Raw genomic sequence first — 24,950 nt, 5'->3', positions numbered from 1 at the left:
GCACGTACATCTTACATTTTTAGAAGATACTTTGGAGAACATTAGTATTATTTTGATCACATGCATTCCAAAATCTGAAAGAGATAAGGAGTCTCACTGCAGGAAGATGCTAAAATAATCCAATCTCATATTTAAAAAGTGGAAAACAAACTTCCCAGTATGATATTTAAAGGCTCTTTGGGCTGCTTTAATTAAATGTTCCTGTCTCTTGCAGTGCAGTATCGAAAGGATTGGCCACAGGTAGATTTAAAATAGCAGAAAAAGGAAGGCAGCCAGAGCTCCTTTTCCAGCAAAGTTTCTTCTTGCAAGTTTGATGGGAAAGAAGCAAGAATTAATAACAAGAGTGTTGCCTTAACTCCTTTTCTTCAAATATATTCTAAGAATGACCTGAAAAATATTCCTGCTCTATCCAAGCAGTGAGGGTGCTCTCGCGTCTCCAGGCTTGCTCTAGCAATGTGAGAATTGCTACAACTGGAATAAGATCAGCTCCTTGTCTGGGCTTTTTTAAACTAGAAATTCTTCATTAGAAGAAAAACTTGACACCAAATTTACAACCCAGTATTTTGTGGAAGTGTGGGATGTGTGTAAAAGTTGTAAGAATATGATCTGTCCTCTAGAATTATTGCTTCCTAATTTTAATAAGGCAGCAAGTGCCTCAGAAGGTATCAGCAACTACCTGCAAATATTCATGCAGGAAAGTTTTCAGTGCCTGCAAGAGTGTAAACAATCAGTGAAACTGACTATATTTTAGCTTGGCTTTGGTGGTATAAAGATGGGAGTTTTGCTTGGTTTGCTGTAAATGGATATCATGGGGATGTTGAAAATTCAAAAATGCACTGTTTCTGTCATGTGTCATTTTCTTCTCATTGTGTAGGATCACTAACAGTCAAACCTATCATGCTGTACAGCTTTGCTGCTTAGAGTTATTACATATTAGTGGCAAAGATGCTTAAGGAATCCAGGAGGGTCTTCTCCTAACAGGAGCCAACCTCAATGACCAGATTTCCAGTTCTCAGGAAAAGATAACTGTTGTCTTATTTCCAAAACATTTGTCTTCCATTTCACCTATGATTGTGTGGTACTTCTGACAGTATAAGGATAAATGTTTCTGAAATCATGGGATATTCAGGGGAGTTGGAAAAAGGTTAGGCCTGGTAGGCCCTGGGAAAATGTTAGGCTTTACTGGATCATGCAAAACTGCACCTGTAGTATAATCATTTAATGACTATGATAGATGATCAGATTGTTAAATGCAATGATTATTTGGTAATTGGATATAATTATTGTTTAATCGTAACAAGAATTATGAGAAATTAGGTTTGGAGGGTTTGATGGAAATTACAAAATCCATGTTCGGATGAAATCAATGTGCACAATAGAACAATATAAGATTAAAAATTAATATGTAGTTATGTAGCAATAAGGGTATAAAAACGTATTCATCCTGAACCCATGTCGGAGTCAGATTTGGATCTGTACCCCTGACACCCAGAGCTCTTCAATAAAAGCACCTGTATATAATCATTCCGTGATTATGTGTTCCTGAACCCTTCTAGGAGACATTCTGAGTCCTGAATCTCCGCTCTTCTCGTAACCAGACAGAAGAGGCTTTATAAAACCCTCTTCCAGTGAGATGTTTTTTGAATAACAGTCCTCTGATACTGGAGTAAAGTTAAAGACTAAAAGCATTGTTTAGTTTAGCTTATTTTTGGGTAGTTGTTTAAGATGGGAAGTTAATACACTTTTGTGCAAAATCACGGTGTTGACCAGAAGATTTAAGATGGCCCCACTTAACATCTGTATAGTTTGTCTGTAAACAGGGGAAGCAAAGGAAAAATTATGCGGAGTCATTGGCTTAGTTTTCTGTATGTGGCTCTAGGCTCAGTGTCAGAGACATCTTCCATTCTGAATCCCAGGGAAAGCTTTTTGGACATGAAGAGCATCATGGAGCCTGTTTGGAGAGAAGAAAATTCTTTCGTATAAGCTCAGAAAATTCAGAAGTGCCAGGTAGGCAAGAGAAGAGGACACTCTTGGACTGTGTTAAAAAAACAAAAAGCCAAAACCCCCACGCCATCAATAAGCCAGATTTAAAGAACTGACCCTCAAGGAAAGATAATTTTTAAAAACCAAACAAAAAACCCTAACAAGACTTCCAAAACCCCACAGAAACATAAAAAAAAAAAACCCCTAACCCCCAAACTCCCCAAAACAACCAAGAAAAGGACAGAATGGTTTGCAGGCAGGAGTTGCTCTTCTTTTCTGGAGGAGGGTGGAAAGAGTGGGTGAGGTAGAAATTATTCTTCTGTCTTCATGAGAGCAAACATTCACAACTTATCATTGTCTAGGGGAAAAACTGCTTGTACACCTAGTGACAAATAAAAGCATATTTAAAGATTATATTAATAATAAGCAAGGTGGGCTTTGTTATTTTCCAAGAACAGCCTCTCAGGCATGACCCCACCACTTTGGCTGGGGATTTCAAAACTTCTACAGTCCAGAGGCCCAGAGGCAGCAGCTCCCAAGCTGGAGGGGCAATTCCCCCGCTGGAGTGTCTCAGGGAGGTTCTCTTACCTGCCAATATTTGTAAACATTTCCTTACTCCCTGTGGATTGAATATAGAGCCCTCATGAATAATCATTGCCATAGAGATACTGAGCCACAAAATGCAACCTGTTCACAAGTATTGTTGATGACTGTAAGGAACTAATTCCAGGAAGACCATATTGTTACAGCCCTCTGCTTGTTGTCTAATTTCCCATTACCCTGTGGCCAGAAAAGCATTGTGCTTAGTCTTTTAATGCTCAGAGAATGAGTCAGAGGATTTGTTTAGCCCATAAAATATAACAACTTTTTCCTGTTTGTGATTTCCCGGCTTTATCTTGGTAATCATGGTGTAAATATTGGCCATTATTTCCAGGTAAACTTCTCTGATAAATGTTACATTGCATAAAATTAATATTTTTCATTATTAATCAAAATGTTTATTTAATCATCAGTTCATAGGGATGAGACTAGGAATCTTACACAGAAGGATGCATTCAAGGTCTGAGTGACCTCCTCTAGCATGTGTGACTAGCTTTACTAGCAAACTCATGACAAAAACATGGAACTGCTGCAGTCCTGTCAAAGTCTGTGGAAAATGTCCTTAAAATGCAGCTGAAGAGCAGAGACCTCATTCTCTGGATGAATACAGCAGTTCCTGCCTTCAGCTGTCTGCAGGGCTGAGAACTCAGCTGCCAGCACCTGAGACTCTATCAAGATGCACAGCATATCAGGTCAAGGCTGTGGCTGTGAGGTTTTAGCAGTTGTTTCATTATCAGCTGAGTAATCTCTGCAATAGGAAAGGAAAGAATAAGTTAAGTCGTGGGACACAAAATGGTCCTTCGTCTAATAGAGGAAGGATAAAATTTGGAGATAATTTATTTGAGAACATAACTGCAAGACAGCAGAATGGTAGCAGCAAAATGTAAGAGGTAGAAAAAGGAAAAGAGACATTGAGGAGATCTGGAAGGATGCTGGTTAAAATGTGGGCTGCAGAGTGCCATAACTTCTTGCTTTCAAGTGTGTGCATGTTTAGAGTGGAATAGGAACTGGGATGCTGGTTTCGGACAAGTAAATTTGGCAAGCAGTTCCTTTGAGGATGAATTGGTTATTTTTATAATGCCCGTGCTTGCAGCCAGGGCTTGCTGCAGAGTTTTGAGCTGTACATATACAGAAGGGCTGTAGGGCTTATGTAGCAATGTATCTGAACAGCTCAGACTACAGGGTGCACCAGCCATTTCGCTTGTAACTGTTCTTACCAGAATTTTCTCAGGGCTCTCTGGAATTCATCAAGGTTATTAAGACATAAACTGTGCTAAAGTAAGAAAGAAGCTGAGAAACTGAATTCCAAGATCACAAGGAGCTAACAGAGTGCTCTGAGCCACCTGGACTGTAACCAATCACATATTCTGAGAAGGGCATACAGAATGCGTGGACAAGAAAGACTCCAATAAGAAATGTGTGATCAGTGTGTGCAGTAGGCTTAGAATGTATAAGTGCATAATGTAAACAACAAACAGCTTCTGCTTAATCATATTGGTCAGTTGTACAGGAGTCCTGATTTCCCACAGGCTTAGTGTGCTCTTGCAAAGGAATTTTTTTTCTCCACAGAAACATTTTCCCTTCCTTTTGTGAGCTAAAAGGGAACTTAAGAAATAGGGACAGTATTTGTGGATTGCAAAAATACTATAAATGCTACAAATACTGAAGACTGAACTAAGTGAAAGATAAGCAGGAGAAAGTATACACAATTCTGTTTGTCCATTTCCATGGAGCTCAGACTGTAGGTGAGACAATTCCTTTGTGTAGGACACTCCTGAGCTGAGCAGAAATTGCAATAAATCTTAAAAAGCTGCACAAACTGAATGTACTGAACCACAAAAGTTATGAAAATTAGTGTTATCTCACATTCTCTTGTAAGTTCAGACTGTTTCTTAGCCTGATGCCAGAATTTAATCAACAAGGCGTATTTTACAGACTAATTGGATTTGGAAAGAAAATATTTTCATGGGCATCAGATGCACTTTTTGTTCCACCCCCTTTCTTAAACTGATATTGAGAATGCACTACTATTACTGGAAATTAATACAACACTTTTAGACAAAACTACATTACTATTTGTCAAGACATACTGTAGCAGCCATGTGTGATGTGAAAATCACAGCAGCTCCTTAAAATTGCTTTTTTACCAGCCAGTATTGACTCAGCCATGTGCACACTTGTCAGTTACCTGCTAAACTCCAGCTTTTTGGCTAAGGACTGCTCCTGCTGAAATGATTTCTTATGCTACCATAGGGATTTAGTTATCTGTTGTTAGCTTGGGGAGGTTTATGTTTCACTCTGCCTCCCTAAAAGCTTCCAACTTTGTGTATGAGCATGTAAGGAAATGGCTGGAATTCAGGAAAGAGCAGAGTGACCAAATATCTAATTAAAACCTTGTGCAGTTGTGATTCCTGCCTCTAAACCAAAACACGTTGGAGGAAATCAAATATGGGTCATACAACTACAAGCACAGACAAGAATCTAAGTTTTGGCAGCTGGTTTTTGGAGAAGTTTGGCACAGTTTTCTTGAAGTGAAATGTATGAGCCATTGCTACTTGATGGATTCTCCAGGCAGGAATTGTGATGGCTGTCCTGTGATGAAATTTGTATAAAGAAAACAAGGACAGGCTCAGATCATCACATTTTAATCTCCTGCTCTGTATGGTCTCTGAACTGAGAAGGAATTTGGCCAGGGCTTTCCACAGGTCCGTCTTTACTGAAAATTTGTGCTGAATTAATTGGCAGGCTCTGTAATGCTTTCCTACTTTTGCTGATAGTGATTACAAATCAGCAGAGAAGTTTCTATTGCAAAGATTTGGCTACAAATCTTTGCAATAGAAACCTACAGATTCCTAGAGATTGCTCAGCTGCTTTATAAGAAGAGCAGAGAGCTGTTTTCCTGGAGAGAGAGACTGCAAGCAGGAAGTTCTCCTTCAGTTAATGGTCCCTACTGGAAGGGCTAGTTTAGGTTTCTCTAGTATTTCAAGCACGTTGTTATGTCAAGGGGTCTTGCAAACCCAAGTCTAACACCGTGTTTTCTTGTCACACCAAGGATATGTACTTGTAAATGAAATGCAGTTCTTCGATCTGGACAGAAATAAATGTTGGAGAACACCATAGACAGGAAATACCAGGAAAAATATGCCATAACCTTGTGAGGATGTGCTGACATCCAAAATTAGCTGTATAGGTAGTTTGAGTAAGGGTAGCCCAATTTGAAACAAGTGGCAGTTCCTGCCCCACAGTAGGTGGGGTTAAACAGCTCATTTAGCAGCTGCTGCTGCTCACAGTCTTCATTCCCTATCAGTTTTGGACTGTCCTAAATGGTAAACAGGTGATTTGATAACTGCTAATTGAGCAATTAACTGCTGTTATATAAAGATGCTGAAGTTAGAGGAGGGTTTGTGTGGTGGATGTATTTGAAAATAAGAAATTAATGTAAAGGGTTTATTTAAGCCCTTGGTATAAAATATATAGTAGAGTGTTTTAAAATTTGAAAGCTATGCTGAGTTACTTTTCTAATTCACTAAAAGGATATTTGCATCAAATCATCTGAGCAGCTGAGCCTAAAGCATTCCTACAGGAAGCTTCTCCAGTACAGAGGGCTAGGTATAAAACCTGAAGGTGAGCTCCATTGAATTCTAGTGCCATGGTTTTAAGTAGATATGTTGAGTAGTAAAATACAATGTAAGTAAATAGCTAAAGTAGGTGATCAATTGAATAATCTTTCAGAAGTTCCCTACAGTGTGGGCTTGAACCCCTTCAGGGAGAAGAAAAAACAGAACCTGCATTGTTTCGTACCTCCTGGGTGGATGTCATGTCGCTCAACCATGAGGGAAGCTGTACTTATAACAAAGCTTGTGAAGCCAGTTCAGCCCATTGGAGGTTCAGAGAAGCAAAGTCTAGGGAGCACTGGGGTGACATTGGTGTGGATATTTCAGCACCTAGAAAACCAGCAGTGGTGGCAGGCAGAAACCACCTGGCTCTGCCAGTGTGCTGAGCTGCTGACAAAGGGCCTTACACAGACCCCTTGGGTTCATGGGGTCTGGGCCTGCTGCAGGGCTATGAGTCTGTCTTTACCTGTTGCTTTATGACTTGTACATCTTCTAGCACAGGTAAGAACTAGTGTCTGCTTTGGTAATGAGCCAGTCAAGCTTATTTCTGCTTGCAAAGTACTCTAAGGTTCAATACTGAAGGCTCAGTACAATCTGTAGGCTCAACAGAAGGCTAAGGTATGTCCAGCCAGAGCATGCAAAAGATTTCTCTTATCAGTTCTGTTTCCTTTCTGCATCTCTATTCACTTTTAATAAACCTTTAATTGTAATGCTTCCCATAACCACTGAGAAATTAACTTGGTGGGCAGGGGTATGGATTTGAGCTACTACCTGGGAGACAGGAGGTACTCACTGCTCAGTAACTTATTAAAGATAGTTAATAAGTTAATAAGCTAATTGAGCTCAGGTGGTTTTACAAAGCTGATGCTTTGAGTCTGGCTAGCAGCATTTTCCAGCACTACACGGACCTGTTTAAAACTTGTCTTTGTGCTGTTTCTGGGGAAAGAGCTTTCAGCCAAGTTCTACATGTGCTGCCTTCTGCTGTGTGCCCTGCACCCAGGGATGCTCAGCAGAAGACAATGACACCAGATCTGAGCCCAGACCTGCTCTGAAAGCTCCCAGAAATGGCCCTTTGCTCCTTGGCTCTTAGTGAGCTGCACTGGCTGCTTACCTGTGGAAGGCCTTATGTTCCTGAAGCTGTTTACCGGGACTCTGTCAAAACCAGAAATAACAGAAAATAAAGCCAGGGAAAGTGTTAGTTCTTCACTTTTATCATCTAATATGCTTTCAAAATCCAATCCAGAATCTGGAAGGGTCTCACTTAAGAGCTGCAGCATTTTGGTTGTATCATAGTCTACATGCAATGATGTCTAACATAAAATGCAACACTTGTTTTAGACTCAGTTAGGGTTGGGTTTGCTACAGGTACCACTAAATTCATCACAAGACAGTGGGAATTTTATGTCATTGTGTGAGCTGTTATTTCTCCAACTACTTTGCACAGTAGGAGCATCTGCCTTTGGGAAAAATGCCATTAATATTCTTGTTTCTTATATTTTCAGCTCTGCTTTCCAGCCTTGATTGTCTTCAAATTTTTGCATCGCAACAGGTAAGTCAGGTTTTCCACTGAAATAAGTTTCATTTATCCAAAAAGTGCACCGCCTGCCAATGTGAACAAGCCATGTTATATGTTCTTTATTTCTGTCCTCCTTTGTGTGTTTAGTTTTTGCATTTTGTTGCCATAAAGAAGGAGAAGGGGAGAAGAAAAAGAGAGAAGGTTACACCACATATTTTCTTGCATTAAAATTGGGGCTTGAGTGACTTTAAAAATGCTTTCAAACATTACACGGTTAAAAAAAAGTCATTGGGATATGCCTTTTAGAAGTATGAGGGCCTTTAGTTGTGGACAATGACCAATGAAAATTCTGAAATTTTTTTCACTAAGATTTTTCTTGAATAAAATTAATGTTGGAGTACATTTCTGTACTTTAATCTGAAGCATTATATTGGAAAGAATTATAGAAAGGGGATGTAAAGAAAATGTTTTTTGATACTGGAAATGTATACAAAAGAAGGTTGTGGTTTAGTTTTATGACACAGAAACCTAGCTTGGCTTATCATTAACCTTCTTTATAGTTATGTTTTTTGGTATATTGCTACCATGTTACAGAAAATAATATCTGTAAAGAAAAACAAGGCAAACAAGTAAGTGCCACAGAGGATTGATGTCATGGTCATAAATCTGCAAGCAAATTTGATTTTGTTCTGAACTATTTTGTACTTCTGGCATTGGCAAAAAAGCAATGTTGGTAAGCTGGAGTGAGTTTTGTGTTTGAGATTTTATTTTTTTGTGTGTTACATCTGGCAAGATCTCTGTGGTACAGCTTCTGCTTGTCAGAACCAGGTTACTGAGAAGCCAATTGCTGCATTTTCTCTCCTTCTGGAGACTAGTCTTGGTATTCCCATCCTGTTCTCTGTGTGTGGATTTGTGTGAAAGTTCTCTCATAAGCTGCCTTTAATTTCTTTGTTTACAACATAAACCCAAAGTATCCTTAATCTGCCAGGAGTCTGGAAGGACTTAGATCAGTAGTGGCTGTTAGTGTCCTGGGTCAAGGTGGCTAAAACCTATTTATCTCTTAATTATGTCTTTCTGAATGGTATCACTCACCCTTTCAAACAAATCTTCCTTTTCTAAAATATATTCAAATATTTTTTTTTTAAGACTTTCTTTTCAGAAGCTGGAAGGGAAACATGGTTTTAAACGTAACCAAAATCAATTGATTGCAGGGAAACCCCCAACTCTTTTCTTATGTCAATTTTACAGTGGTTTTGGTGTCTTAATCTGACACACATTGTAGCCTGGGTAGAGTAGTCAAGGCCCTGTCTTTCCCAGCTCCTGCTCCTTCTGGGGTACCTCTGGCCAGGAAGGTGAGGTGGATGTCTCTCATTCAGGGGGCTTTGTCTGCCCTAGGGCCATGAGCTGCAGCTGGGCTGCTGGGATCTTTCACAGGGGAAAATGGGCAAAAATTTACACAGCAGTTTTTCCTCCAGAAGCAATGCTGGTGCAGAGGAGGGTGTAATTTTTACATCATTACTCCTGTGTTGTTTTACATCTTATTGCAGAAGCTATCAGCCTCTCGTTCCTTTCCCTAGTAAGAGGTTTTCTGCATGGCCAAGCCTGTTGGGTCTCCCCAGGTAGCAAGTGCTTTTTCTCCTGCAGTCCCGGCTTCAGGGGAGGCAAAAAAAAGCCAAACAGAAAGCCTGAGAGGGATCACATGAATGGTGTTCTGAAGAAACCATTGAATAAATGTTTGTGACAGAGTTCTCCAAATGTGCAGTGCTTTTCCAAGTACCCTGGGAGGAAGCATGCCTCGTTGACTGGGGACATTCATGGCTCTATTGAAAGATGGGAGAATGAATAAACAACACTTTATTTAAGCAAACAAAACAAGAAAAAAGCAAAACTCACCTCCTGGGAACTAGGAAGCAATGGTGTTTGCTTTGATCCTTTATTTGCACAGTGGGTAGACATTTTAATCTCTCTTACTCCAATTACAGTGGCAAGTACATGCTGCCCATTTCACTTTTATTGTTGGGTTTTCTGTTCCAAGTATTGTAATTCATGTAGGATTGCCTGGAAATGCAAAGTTTGTTCTTGATTAAACTAACTTTGCTCTCAGTTGCTTTTGGGTAGGGCTTTGGCCCGTATCTGATGGAAGGGACAGAAGGGCCCTGTGGTGTGCTGTGCATGATGAGGAGATAACTGGTGTAATCTTTACATCTCATCTAAAGCCTCTGAAGGATTCTTGTGGTTCAGCATCACAGACGTTAAACTTGGATTTATTTCAATTACACCTGTAATGTGACCTGTGCTTCTATATGAGCATGATGATTCCATATAGTAATGGTGCTCTTATTTTCCCCCACTTTGGGGGGCATGATGATTTGAAGCTTGACATAAAGGAGTTGAAGCTTAGCATCAGATCGTTCACCAGATCCACATGATAAGTAATGGAACAACTTACTATGGGCAAATAACTCTTGGAGATGTGTGGCAGTTAGAGATGTACCTGATGAACCTCAGCTTTCTTGCCTTTCCTTCCCTCCTCGGTCTCTCACCCTGCTAATAAGCAAGATCAATAAGTTTGGTTTCCTGTGTTATTCTGATTTTCTGGCATAAACGTATCCACAAACCAAAGGCAACATTCCTATGGATGTCTTTATTACTTGCTTGCTTTCTTATCAGAAATGAAAAGTCTTTGCTCAGCTGAGAAGTTCAGTTGCCCTGGCTACAGGCACTCTGTATATTAATGCTTTCTCTTTATCAGAAGCTGTTGGTAGCTTTCTTTTGAAAGAAGAAAATGGCAATTTCACTAGTCTTATTGGTTTTGATAAAAATCAGTGGTATCTGAGCTGCTGCTGGTGAAGATTTCTTAGCTCTTGTGGTGAAATTGTTTTCCAGAGTTGAAAGGAAAACACTTTTAAAGCCTGTTGCCTGGACACTGAGTGGCTTGAACCCCCAAAGTCCTCAATTTGTTTTTCAGAGGTCTATCTAAAATAACAGATTCCTGACTGCCTCATCTCCCTTCTGTTCAGCTGTGTGTAACCAAATTTAACAGGGACTTTTTCTTCCACACAGCAGCTGTGGATGAAACCATTATATCACCAAGGTTTTGTTGGGATCTGGAAGCTCCTTGTGGCATAACCCAAAGCTGTGTATTGTGGGGATTTAAGACATCAACCTCTGGCTTTGAATGAACACAGGATGAACTGGTAGCTTGTTATTTATTGTGATTGGCTCCTGGAAACACAAGTGGGCCTCCAAAACTGATGGATGTCATTCCCAGCCTGTACTCCACCTCAATTAACACTGTTTCAGTATTTTTAAATGCTTTCGTAATTAAATTTGGCTGTTAGTGATTGCACCTCATGAGATCACCTGGAGAGCTTGTTCTTGCAGGAGAAATCTTTCTGCCACTGGCAAGGGGATTGCAAGGCTCATCATGGATGAAAGGGGGGGTGTTTGCACCAGTCATTGGGTTGGGAGGGGCTGGAGGAAATTGCTGGGGAGTTTGAGGGCCTTCCAGAGGTGAGCCCTGGAAGCCATGCAGCTGAAATTAAGCACAGCCTCAGCCACTGCCAGCATCCTGAGCAACATGGATTTTATCTGATTTTGAAAAAGCTGATCATTTTTGGGGGCTACAGAAAAACTCTGCTGTGTAAATGCTAACTTGTTTTTCTGATGCTAATAATCCTGGATCTGTCTTGGATTACTGCCTAATAGACCACAACTTTGGAGCCAGTGTATCATAACAAATTAATTGAGACATCTGCTTTGTAACAGTCACATTTTATTTCTTGGATTGATGAGCCAGCACTATGCAACTTCAATTTATTTGAGGATATATTGCCATTTAGTACTTTGATAACTTGCCAAAGGTTAGGTGACTGAGTTTTCCAGCAGCATTGGCACGTGAAACTCTGAATTCCTTGGTTTTGTTCCTTTGAACTGTTATTCCATGTCACTGGCACACTGAGTTAGCTGATACACTGCAGCTATTTGGTAATATTCCTGAAATATGGTATAAAACAGTTTATTCTGAGAAGTTACAAACTAACAGTGACATATTCTTACTCTGCAGTCCTACTTCTCTTACTCATTACAGTTTATTCCAGCTGGCACCAGACACCACATGCTTTTTGCTTATTTTTTTTCCCTGGGAAGTTTCTGGTGAAATGTGTCAATTCTCCAACCTGTGGTAACAGCACGTCTCTCAGGAGGTGCTGTCCAGAGCCCCTGCACATGAGAAAACCTGCTCTGTTCAGACACCTGCATGAGGAAAGGGATCTTTGATGACAGTGGAGAAAAGGTTAACCTTCTCAAAAATGGCACACACTGGAGCCAGGGATGAAAAATGAGATTTACAAGACTGTGGGTGCATTAGAAGAAAAGTGAAACATTTCAAATATAGAAAAGTCCACTGTATTTACTGACAGAACACCCAGTGATGTGTGGAGACACCAATAAGGAACGCTTTTAGTTTTACAAAGCATATTTTGGCTGAGTTTTTATCCTGTCCCTGCTTCCTGTGAGCAATGCAAGAGTGACTGACTATGCAAAAAGCTATGGAGTGGGAATTCCTTGGTTGAAAATTGTTTGGTGGCAACAACTTTTGCCAAATTAGACCCCTGAGTTTTATATACCCTCTAAATGGATATTTAAATGCCTCTCTTTAAATCATAACCAGCATACTGTGGCAGTGAAAGGCATTATTTTAGGATCAGCTAGTTCTAACCCTGTGTGCTTTTTGGAAGACATGTAACCTCTGGGAAGGAAAGGATTACATCTGAAAACACCTCCAAGGCTACTATCAGGACAGAAAAATGCTTCCAGGCTCCTTGCCAAGCCCTGGGGCTGCATCTGTCCTTTTAGAGTATGTTTTGTTAATGTTAGGGAGATGGTGTGCTCTTGTATGTGTTGTCTCTTCTAACTGGAGTAAAATAAGTGACCTTTCAAAGGATAATTAATTGCATTTTCCTTCCTGTTTTGTTTGTTAGTTTCCTACTGAACCTAAGCTGTAAGTGCAAATAGCTGCTGGTTCTGTCAAACTGTACCTTCAGCTTTTCAAGGCAGCAAATTACAAATTTATAAGCTATAATATCTATTGATAAAAAATGAAGGACTAAGTGGGAAGTTATTTTTCCAAAATACCTAGGTATCCTGCACTTGTGGAGAAGTTCTGAGTAACAAACTTATAATTGTAGAATTTCTGTACCCAGTATATGATCAGGCAATAGCAAAATCTGAGGGCTCATTTTCAGGTCATTTTAATGTGGGATATTTTTTTCTTCCTTGTTTATTCTGGCAGCAATGGATGGAACTGGGGCGAGGTCAGGAATTCAGGTTCTATTCCAGGCACTAAAATACGCTTTCCCATATGACGATGGAGCAAGCTGACATTTGTAGCAGGTAATTGGAGCACTTAGGAGAGCAGGCAGCCAGTGGTGTGAGTGCTCAGAGGAGCTGGGAATTCTCAGAGGAGCTCTGCCGCCACTGTTGGCAGGAGGAGTGACCAGGTGAGAAGGGCTGGAATAGCTGGGTCAGAAACATGGTGGAGCTTCCTGGGGAAGGAAATGGGCACAAGTGCCATGCAAGGAATAACGGGAAGAAAAAATCCACAGAATATTCAGCTGACAAGTGATCCAAATGGAAATGATAATGGTCATGAAAAGGAGGCCCTAAACATCTAGGGAACTTGCATGGGAATTTTGAAAAGTTTGCTTCCAAGATTCTCCCTTCAAACATGGGCCCTAAATTGTCTTAATATGCTGTCGTGGTTTGAGAGGAAGTGAGTTTTTTGGGAGGCTGTGGTCAAACCAATGGGTGCTCAGATTTGAATATTGGCACCTGGTGTGGCCACTGAGGACATGGTTACGCCTCTGGGAACACAGGGGGTTAAAAGCTGAGAACTGCGAGGGGGAAGCTCTCTCTTGGTTCTGGTGGGTGAAAGAGATCACACCTCCTCTGCCTGGCTCTGGGCTGGGCAGGGGAGAGGAAGCCACGAAGCCTGAGGTGAGTAGGCCGGGCCTGGGGCAGAGAAGGGAGATGAAGGGCCCTGCAAGATGTCAGGGTGGAGGAACTCTGAGAGGCTTTGGGCAGCCCCCCAGGAGAGAGAGAGAGAGCTGGTGTCGGTGCCTGTGCCACCTTGAAATTTGATAGCACGGCAGGAGTGAAAGAGAAGGGGGGGTTCGGTGCTGGCAGGGCAGCCGTGGGAGTTCTGGACAGGCAGACCCTGAGACTTTTAACCCTTCTCTTGGATGATGGGAACCTTACAAATGCTGATTCCTCCTGGAGTTGAATGAGAAGAGAGATAGAGATAAGAGGAAATGGGCCAGGAGAGAAATTGCGAAGAATCCTAGGTGGGAGGAGATGATGGAGTAGCCTTTGGCTGGACTTTTCTTGTACAGCCATGGACAGAACAGTTTTTTTTCCTGTGACACAGAGACTGCATTTAGGGGAGAGGCAAAGGCTTGGAGCCAAGAGAGTGCAGTGATGTGATGTGAAAGAGTGTGTGGACAGAGATGATGGGTGAGGAGGGTGGTGGTGGTGCCCTCCATCTTCAGGGAAGAAGAAGAAGAAGAAGATGATCTCTGTTCTCGAGACCCCTCGGCCCCAGGGGGTTAATCTGGGGGGACAGGTGTCGCAAAAGTGAGAGACTGTGCTCTTTTTTTGGAACTGGGCAAAGCACCCTTTAAAAAAGAAAACCCTAGAAGCAGCTCTGGTCCATGTGCAGTGGTGAGAGCACTGGACATGGAAGGAAGATGTCATGATGGCAAAATGATCTCCGGGTGGTGCCACGTGTGACATGGAAACACAAGAGGTTCCAACTGTGTTTCCTGGGGAAGCCTATGGTACAAGAGGGACTCCTCTCTCCTTGATGAACTGAGAACTGATTATCTAAAGGATGGTGATAGACTGAGATTTGGTGATCTAGGGGTGGATGTATTGGAAATTTGGTGGGGGGAAGGAGGAATGTTTTTGGAAGGTTTTCATCCTGAGTTCTGTGTGTTTGTGTTAGAGTTGTAGGTTAATAAAGTTTTTTCCCTTTTATTCCTAAGCTGGAGCCTGCTTTGCTCTATTTCTGATCACATCTCACAGCAGATACCAAGGAGAAAGTATTTTCATGGGGGCACTGGCATAGCACCAGGGTCAAACCATGACATATGCTCATCATTTTTCAGTGTTATTTCCTTTTGATTATGCCATTTTCTGTATGACTTCTCAATTTCTTCAGAGAGTCAAGGAAATGTATCAGTGGAGGAGCAGAACTTCAGTCTGTGTTTATAGAAAATTTCAGTATATGCCATTTAGACACAACACTACTCTGACTCTTACTGAGCTTCCTTCATGTTTGAACTTCAAAGTTTTTCCCTTTTGTGCACACATATCTGTATTAATACATTTATTTGAGTAATAGCTTGGCAAGTTTCCAACATGTAGAAGTGTCTGAAGAAACCTTATGCAGACCTACATTTTCTACAGTGTTGGGAAGGCAGAGATAAGCTGCACTTCTGATAACAGCACCTTTTCAAGGAATTACTAAAAGAGAACACAAGTGACACATCTTTGTATTTGCTTGTGTTAGAACTGAGTGAGGTGCTTGATTGGCTGCTGAGCATTCTGCAATGTGTTCCCATTAGGGCTTTAGCAGTGTCAGTTGTGAGCTACGTCACCTTCCTCTTGCTGAACAAACTCTCTACAATCTTCTCAAAGGGAAGGTAAACACAAGTTTCATTCCAAACAGGTTGGTTTGACTGCCTTATATGGATTAAACTGTGACAAAACCAAGGACAAGCTGAGCCTTTGTCAGTATTACAGTCTAAGAGGGAATGAGGAAAAAAAAGAAATTGTCTTATAAGAGTTTTAGGAGTCCATTATCAATTACTGGAAAGAATTTCTATAAGGAAGTTGTGGAGGTTTAACAGATTTTAGGTCTTCAATGAGAGTCTATGGGCAAGTCTAAGAATTAGACTTGGATGATCGCTTGGAGAGTATCTCGAAACATTTTTGGCTTGGTTTATTAACTGAGCCCTGCACAGTCCTCCAACTTCAATTAAAAGCAGAGACAAACGTGCCTATAATATTTGAAGACTTCTACCATGCAGAATATTATGTAGCTGTAACAAAATGCAGACCATTCCCTGTGCTTTTCTTGCTTAACATAAATATTTGTGTGGTCGCTGTATAACACATGTATAAATGTTAAGCATGTTAAAAATCAGTCTTGCTAACAGCATGCCTAAAAGCTCTGATTCATGCTTTGAAGACTGACAGTTAATTGTCTATTATTTAAGCAGCAGTTGAACTATCTTAGCATGCTGAGGCCTTCTTATGTGGTACATATTTGTAATAACAAATAAAGCTGCACTGATCTTCAAAGCGGGTAGCAGGGATAAGTGGTCTCTCTTGAAATTTGAACACTGTAATAAAATACCAGATACTTCTCCAGGCAGGTAAAAGTAATTTTAAAAAACTAAGGCAAAATGGGTGACTACTTGTGTTGAGAATCTAGAGAGGCATGCACAGGAACAAAACAGTGTCAATCAGCTTGAATTAGCTGGACTATTCAGGACTTTTTTTTCTGAAGACAGATGCTTCTAATGGTGGGGAGTAGAAAAACCAAACCAGAAAACAAAAACCTTCCCCTAGGTCATTGAGAATGTACTGGGGGGTGGAGATGTTGATGCAGTAAGAATTTGAAAGGTAAAGGAAGTGTGTGGGCTTACTGCTTCTCTTTTTGGTTTTGTTCTGATTTTTTTTTTTTTTTTTTTTTTTGTCCACATACAGTACCTATTATACATTCCCACTCTGGACACAGTTCTGGGAATGCTTTGACATTATCTTCATTAGATGGAATTGTTTTCTTGCTTTATTATGTTATGTTACTCACAGGAGGAGGCAAAAAGGTTACAGCAGCAGGTTGTGCAGGTGTGGTCTGGTAATAAAGATACAGCCAAACTTGAAGTGAAACTTCTCCCATGGAAGATGCTGGATTTGAGAACTAAATTAGGAGTTGTAATTGAATAAGGAATGTTGCATATCTTTAAATGTTATTTTCAACATAGAATGAGAAGAGAAACAAGAAAATTGAGTTGAAATAAGTACAGAATTGGTTTAAGAAACAAATAATTGTTTATCTAAGATAACTGCATCTTTTTATACACCAAAAAGGCTGTGATTTTTGTCAATGCTCTTGGTGGTTACTCATTTTGGAGTCCAGTTGGGATTTTTGTGTGTGTGAAATTAGCCACATGTTCTCTGGGAACTGCTGTGGCAGCTGTAGCCCTGCTCTAAGCAGTGCTGGGTAATTACTTTCTTTCTGGGAGCTGGTGAGGCCTTCCAAGTGCCTTTGAGGATGTTCCAACAGATCTCTGACAGTAGTGCTACTTTTAAAAGCATGTATTAGAAAGGGAGGGAGGGAAGCACAAGACCCACAGCTCTGTGACAGAAATCGCGAGCTGCGTCCACCTGTTGGCTTTCCCTTCTCTCTGGGCAGTTTGGGCTGAACAGCAATGACTCCAACGGCTTCCAACTGGACTTAAAGCAACTGAGAGATGTAACTGATCCTTTTTGCATGTTGCAATCAATGCAGCTTTGCAGGGGCTGGAAAGGAGAAGTGTGAAAGGGAATAACTTGCCTGTTTCCTGATCCTTTCCCTAAGTGCTGTTCTCTTTGTGAAGCTGTCTTTGAAATCTTGCTTCTGTATCTCTGTATTCTTCTTTTGCTCCACCATTCCATGTCCAGACACAACTTCTTGTCCATGCCCCTCCTGATCAGTATGGATCAGTACCAGTGCAGGACTGATACAAAAATAAAATACAGATGTATGAATCATAAAATTGCTACAATATATAAAATCACCTAAGACAAGTCTGCTCTGCCTGTGCAGGCAGGTCTGCTTTGTACATCTATCAACAGAGCCATTTGGTGAAGGAAAAGAAAGAAGAATGGTGCTTCAAACAGACTAAAAATAGCAACAGTGGAAAACAGACCAAAAGCAATTTTACTTCATTGAAGACCAAAGGAATGCTGAGTTTCTATAATGGTATTTTCCATTGGATTAAAATTGCCCCCTTTACAGCATTGGTCATAAATACTGTTTTCATTGCTTCGGTGATATTATTGTACATCTGGACTAAAGGTGATCATTCTTGGATATTACTGGTGCAATGTGTGGAATGGACTGTGCACAACCTGGGAGGGGGAAGCAAACTTCTTCTATCCTCCATATGTGGTAGTTTTTAAATTGTTTGGCAATGTTTTGTGTTAGGCTAAATGGGATGCCAGGTCTTTTTATAGTTTTGTTTCTTTGCTTTTTTAGCTCTTATTTCTGGTCTTGCAGGGGTGGTGTTCTAATTAAAACATTCTGCCTTCTGAAGCCTGTTGAACATATGTCAATTGTGTTTTTAAATGAAAAAAGGTCAAATAAAATGGAATGAGGAAAGTCTGTTGGAACCTTTAAATTGCTGCTTTATGTTTAGATGTTTGGTGCAGTTTGCATCTCTAAATACCTCTGTATAATTAAATGATTAACTGTTTTATGGGTTTTTAAGCTGTACACATTAAAATTTTTTTTTAATATAAAAATACAGAGTTATGCACTCTTACTGAAATAGAAACTATAATTTAAGATGATTTGATGTGGTATTGTGCATATTCTGTCTTCAGATGGAAATCTTAGAAGAATCTGTCTTAATAAAGAGCTTTATTTATGTGTCCTAATTGTCAGCCTTGTTTCTTTGAACATTAATGTCATGGGAGTAACCCCTCAAGCTTTCCTGATGGATTCACTAAGTGCAAGACTCCATTGCCCTTTCTCGTGGGTGCAGTGTTTGTCTGGTTGGTTGTAGCAGGTGAAGAGCCCCAAACTGCTGTGGTGACTTTTCCATTTCCACCACCTTGCGAGTGCTGATGGCAGCTGATCCAGGTGTCCTGAAGCTCCTGGGATATCCAGAGGGACTCAAGTGTTTGTTGTGGCTTGGAGTGTGCTGTCTAAAGGTGTGGCCCTGGCCAAAAAGGAATGTGGGGGGGGGGGAAGGTCAGGTTGGGGTGACCTGGCCCTCACCCTGACTTTTCTGCTGTTTATTTGGGGCAGTGTTCCCCTAGGAAACCTGAAATGCTCCTGTGTCTCATTGCTTACCTCTTCTGACTCTTCTACGTGTAGGTTTTTGTTGGTTTGTTTGTTTGTTTTTAAAGCAGCATGTACTAATGCCCTGGGGCTTTCCATGAGGACTACCAGCATTAACATTATGTAAATACATGACAGTCAAATCCTCCCTGCCCAGAAATTCTTTCAAGTTACATCACTGCTAAAGTGTGACAGCCTCAGAATTGTGAGTGCTTTAATCAAAGCAGCTGCTCAGCAATGGTTGTAAACTTGTGCTAGTGGGGTCAGATAGCTCTTGGCACTGGAAATGATCTTTCTTCTGCTTATGTGAAGTGCAGGTGGAATAGATGAATACCTTACTACAAGTGTGGGTGTACTCCAGCTGGCTGGCTTTGCTGGCAAACCACTGGATGCTGGGTAGAAAAGCTCGTTTTTTTAGCCAAAATGGCTAGCAGACCCAGTGCAGGTGTGAAAATTGGAAGATTTCTTTCAAGATCTGTGAAAGAACTACTATCTGGATCATTTAGACAATGAGCTTCATGCACCACTGCACAATAAACAGTAATTCCAGGCTAAGCTGCTAAAGGCAAAATTATTAGTATAATCTGTTAAACATTTGCCTATTGAAACAGATAAAGTCTTTGCTAGAATTCATCTTCACTGTTTGATCGCCTAAAATAACTGCCTGAAGATTTTGCAGTGCCATACTTTGCAAGTTTATTAGAGAAGCAGAGCTAGACAGAGCATAATTGACACTAGAGGTAGATTTCTCCCACTCTATGCTTAGCAATGTAAAATACCTGGTTTAAATGTCAGTGAACTGACATTTAAGTGTACTGCAATTGCAAAGACAATACAGGTTTATCACCCTCTGAGCAATTTTATTCTGCTCTAGCACAAATTGTGCTGAAGGGAAGTAATTGCCATACTGAAGTAGCACCAGCAGAAGTTTCACCAGAGTTGCCCCACTGTAATTTGGTTGGAGGAGCTGTGGAACTGAGTGTTTTGCTGTGCACTGTTTTAGTGGTGCTTTGGGACACGTTACCCAGCCTGACTATGACAAAAATGTGGTGGTGTTGGAAGGATCTGTAGAGATAGAATGGAGAGAAGTTTTTAAAGTAGCATCAGGTTACTCCTGAGAGAGTATGAACTCATGCAAAAGAGCTGTGATAGAAGTTCTTCTGTGACGTATGCCACGTGGTTCCAGAGTTATTTAAAACAAACATCAAAGCCTTTAAAATCCTGAAATATGTGACTGTTAAATACACTTTAAAAAAGGATGTAAAAAATACAGAAGACAGAAAGGGAAAAAATTTGCAGAGATACTGAGATAAATATATAAAGAAAATATGTTCTAGGAAACGAGCAGGGTTCCTGCCAGCAGAAACTGTTGCAAAGGTACAGCTAAAAACAGTGAGAGTGTGAAGAATGTAATGAGGAATAAATAAGTAATGTCTGCAGTGGCATGTGAATTGAAATGAGATTACATGTCTTACTTATAAAATCCTCTTTCATTATTAAAAAGATCATTTCAGCCACAGACACAATTATGAGTAAAGAAAACATGGGCAATGTTTCACAGGCTAGGTATTTCCTTCTTTTGAAATTTTTTCATTAAATATGGAGTTTTTTGAATTATTGTATTAAAAACTAAGCAGGTATTAACTGGTAAAGTAATTAATAGAAAATGTGAATGGTTACTGCTGTTCAGAATGAGTATATTCTGCCATGGTCCTGAAAGACTCATTAAGAACTGACTGGGCCATGTATTGTGAATGATAAATCTTTAAGAATTGCAAATGTCTGAAAACTGCTTTAACGAATTTTGGGAATTCTTTCCTTGAAGTTTATGCAAGTAAAGTTACAGCCCTGTTCCCTTTTCCTTTTCAAAGGCAAAGTAGAGCATAGGAAGGAAATAACTCCATGAAATAGTTGAGTACGTAACAATTTCTTTGGGGGTCGGGGTGGTGTGTGGAAATCTCATTCTTGTTTACTCACCTGTTTGTTTCTGAGGTGATTACTGGAATCAACACTTGCACGTGAGGAGTGTGGGAGGAAAAACTATTTGCCATGGCTGGTGCTGTGTGTAGTGACAGCCCTCGTGATGGATGTTCTGGGCAAGTTTTGACGTAGCAGCCTGAGACTCGAGAGACAGGCAAGCCAGGACACAATGCAAGGGTAGCAAACTAATTCTGTGAGGAGCTGAACGCCACGTTCCTTCAGGAGCTGGCAGATGCAGAGGCAGTTTGCATTTCACAAGCGCCAGGAATGCCAGTAATCAGAAATGCAGTCTCCTGCTGGGGTTTGGTGTTGTAGCTCAGGCCTGGCACCACGCTCTCCCTGCCATGGCAGAGCTGGGCAGGAAGGCAATGCTCACACCAAGCCTTTGATAGCCTCTTTTAGGGTCTGGCTTCTGCGTTGTTTCCCACTGAGAAGTACAGGCTATTCATCTGTGGGATCCTACAACTTACAGGGGGTGGGGTTGTGGAAGAGGAGCTGCAGCCTTGTTCCTGGCCTTTTGTAAAGCCTCAGGATTCCCCCTTGTCCTCAGGTCTGTGTACCCGATGCAGAAATTGAGAAAGGACATGGCATTGGAGAACTGTAGCTGGGAAGGATGGTTGTAGCTCTTTGGAGGTTTGCCATGGTTGAAACCCCCTGTTTGTGTGATCTCCACACTGAGGACCTACCCCATTTCCCAATTTTGTGAGGTGCATGTCCTTACAGTGAGGAGTGGCTCCTAGTCCCTGCATAGTGGTGTCATATTTTCAGTTGAGCGAAATCTGAGGAACAGGAATCTTGAAATAATTGTCACGGCAGTTCTGGAGAGAAAAAGAAGTTTATAGATGAACCATTCGTTGAAAGGCTGTTGTAAGATGCCAGTGGTAGGTAAAGGCTGGCAAATGTGAAACCTTCAGCTGACAGATTTAAGAAGCAGGCTTGATTCAGTTGTGTAAGCACAGGCCTCTGGTGCTACAGAGATGCTCTAGGACCTCTTGTCTCTTGTGGCATCTACTTACTAGCAGGGCATGGACGGGATGTCCACTGACCTGTGGCTGATGTCCTGGTCCCAGGAGAAGCCCCGCACATCCCAGGGGGTTCACACCCTGTGAAGGGTTAGTGCAGCTCAGCCAAGGCAGAATGTGTGTGCTCGTAATGCTGAGCCAGCTGCAGAGCACAACATCCCATTTCATGTCACGGCTCTCAGAAGGACATGCAGGCACACAGAAAGGCACTGCCTGGGATCCAGAATATGACATGATTGTACTCTTAATAATTTGCATTCCTTCATGAAGAACCCGTTGCACAATTTGGCTGCAAGTAGCTGAGATCTTGTTTTGGGTGTAATGAGAATTCACAGTTCTTAGAACGTGTACATATGATGTGTAGTATCTCAAAGAATGCTGGACTGCATTATTTGCTTCCTCAATACATAGTTTGCACCTCTTGCATCTTTTTATCTTTCTTTGTTTCACCCATTTATTATTTCCTTTTTGATTAAAAAAAGTTAGAATCTTTTGTATATTCTAATCAGACCCTAATTTGGGTCTGCTATTTTAAATTTGAATTTAAGTTTATATTTTCTAAAGCCTTTTTAAATTTTGAGATTTAAGATTTTAATAGCAAAGCCTATTAAAACTACTGACATAAATTAAATGGTTAATTCTACTGAGATGACCACCTCTGTGAAGCTGCATTGTAGGAGACTGTAGGTAAACCTGTGTCAGGATGCAGTCTTTGCCCAAAACCAGCTAGGTTCTGTAGCCATGGGTTCCAGCTAATCAGCACATGCAGCAAAATGTTCTTTTTGGAGGACTTCTTCCATTGCTCTCTGCTTAGTGAACATAGATCAAGTGTTGGTTTCTGAAGGGCCCTGTGATTGCAACAGTACTGTACATTTGGCAATACTTGGAAATGCTGCAGTCATTTCCCTTTCCTGTGAAGATGTAAGTTCCCAAACATCTTATCTGGCCTGTAATTGGTGATAAACATCACTATTCACAATTTGTTTAGATTGCTTGTCTACTGTACCAAGTTCTGTGTAATGGCTCATTGCTGCACTTAGAGACTGCCTGACATTCATTTCTTGGGAGTTGAAAAAAGGGATATCTAGGGTTAGTATGGAAGTACAAAAATAATGAGGAGAACTTGAGAGAAAATCCTCCCAACAACTTATTCTCTGAAGTTATTGGAATGCACAGTGGAGAGACATTTTATGTTGTCATTTACTACCCATATGTACCCAAAAAAATAGGCTCTGTTATTTCTGAAGTTTTATTTTGGGTGACTCTATAAGCAGATTTTTACTTTGTTTTAAAGACCTGATCTACAATCTGCCTTTTTAATTCTACACTTAATCATCTATACACAAAGAGTTGATGTAAAATTCATGGAAATAACAGTATAATGATAGAGTATAAATTTCACAGCTGTTATTAAGAAAGTAGGCCAACATAGCTCATATTTACAAAGGAAAAGAGGTCTAATTGTCAGCTCTTTAGAAAACAAAACCCAAAAAAGCCCTAGACCATCTGTCCAATATGGATTTTTTTTTAAATGATTTTCTTAAGGGAGCCTCCCTAGGTCAACAGTTTCCAAGGTTGAATACAATTGCTGTAGTGGTTTTATTAATCTGCATTTTAATTTTGCCAAATTTATTATTTGAAGAATCACCCCTGTGATTTTTTTTTTTCAATCTGAAATATATGAGGGAAGACGGAGAATTCTGCCAATTTAGCTATTTTCAAGTAGTTTATCTTTTTTAACAGTAGCTTTGAATGATAAATGTGAACAAATGCCTTTTAGGTTTGTCTGCCAGTGGAAAAATATACCTGAGCTCGTTCAAGTGCTGTTAATGAAAATTACGAAAGCAGTGATTTGTTATTGCAGCTACCATGAGTTACTGTTTTATAAATCATATGACCTGATTAAATACTGTCTTATTGCCCTGCATCTGGTAACCCGAAAGGAAAGTCAAGCAAGAGAAAGATCTCTAGCAGTTAACAACAAATCTATTTTGGGGAAAAGACCCTCTTTTTAATCCAGCTAGGGAGTGTTGGATAAACATGGGGGAGAGGAAACCAAGCCCCAAACCCCAACATTTTATTTATTTCTAGAAGGAAATATAAAATTAATAAGCCCACCAAGAAAAAGAGTTGGTAGATTCATGATCTGTAAAATACCCACTAAACATTTTGTGCCATAAAAACATGTTTGTGCATCCCTCTGTGATTTCCCTCAGTATTTTCTGTGGGTAGGTTTTTTCTTCCTTCTGGGTAATCTCCTTTCTGCAGGGAGGAAGGGTCTCTCTATCAGCCTAGGACCTGAGCAGCCCTTTGAGTGACCCCTTTGGAAGGCTGTGCGTGCTGAACACGTTTGGGTATGCAGAGTTGTTATTCTTGGTCGCCACAAGGCTCTTCCACTTTGACACAAACATGAAGGTCTTCTCAGTTTCTAAGTCAAACAGAAGTGGGAAGACTTTCCTTTATGTGATCCTTGGTTTATTTACTGTGTGTATTTTGTTGAGTTTTTTTTTATTTCAGCTCAGGCTGGCTTTTGTCACCTATTTACTTTCCTGAAGGAGTTGCTTTTTTTAAGAGATCCTATAATTTTTTTTCTTTGCTGTGGCATCTCGCAGGCCTAATCAAACTGAAGTCAAATACTCTGTATACCCATCAGGAATTAACAGCAGCAAAAGCTATGTTGTCCCCAGCTGGATTTCCTGGGGAGTCTTTTCTTGCTGAGTGGTTTTATGAGCTGTATAATCACATATTTATATGATAATCCTTTTATATGGGGTCACTGCAAAAGGAAAGGATTATCTGTTATGGTAACACTCCCTTTTCTTACAACACCAAATTCTCTTAAAGCTTTCTGTTCTGGTGGAGGTCATGCTCAGACTTTCTTTGTATTCTGCTATGGACATATACATGAATCCTAGCTTGAGAATTCAATAAAAAATGAAGAATGAAAAGAATTTTTGAGGCCTTAGATAACTGATAAGTTAAACATGTCCACTTCCATCACATGTTGTCATTGCCATGTTGTCATTAGGGCCCACATATAATTACAATTTACCAATATAACTTCCCAGAAAACCAGACATCATATGGTACATTTGGTATTTATTGATCAGCATACTTACCTG

At 40.5% G+C, this 24,950-nt stretch overlaps 1 protein-coding gene across 1 annotated transcript in view; it reads left to right on the top strand.

Annotated features, from left to right (window-relative positions):
* The window catches only part of RGS4 (regulator of G protein signaling 4), a 145,050-nt gene that overhangs the window by 8,425 nt on the left and 111,675 nt on the right, over positions 1-24,950 (top strand). The window contains exon 2 of the mRNA XM_059854846.1: positions 7,700-7,746. The gene's annotated coding sequence lies outside the window, so the exon portion shown is untranslated. The remainder of the gene's footprint in view (positions 1-7,699; positions 7,747-24,950) is intronic.

This window comes from Haemorhous mexicanus, chromosome 9 (assembly GCF_027477595.1).
Source record: "Haemorhous mexicanus isolate bHaeMex1 chromosome 9, bHaeMex1.pri, whole genome shotgun sequence".
Classification (NCBI taxonomy): Eukaryota; Metazoa; Chordata; class Aves; order Passeriformes; family Fringillidae; genus Haemorhous; species Haemorhous mexicanus.
The sequence above is the reverse complement of the archived record's forward strand: the minus strand, read 5'-3'. Positions and strand labels throughout refer to the sequence as shown.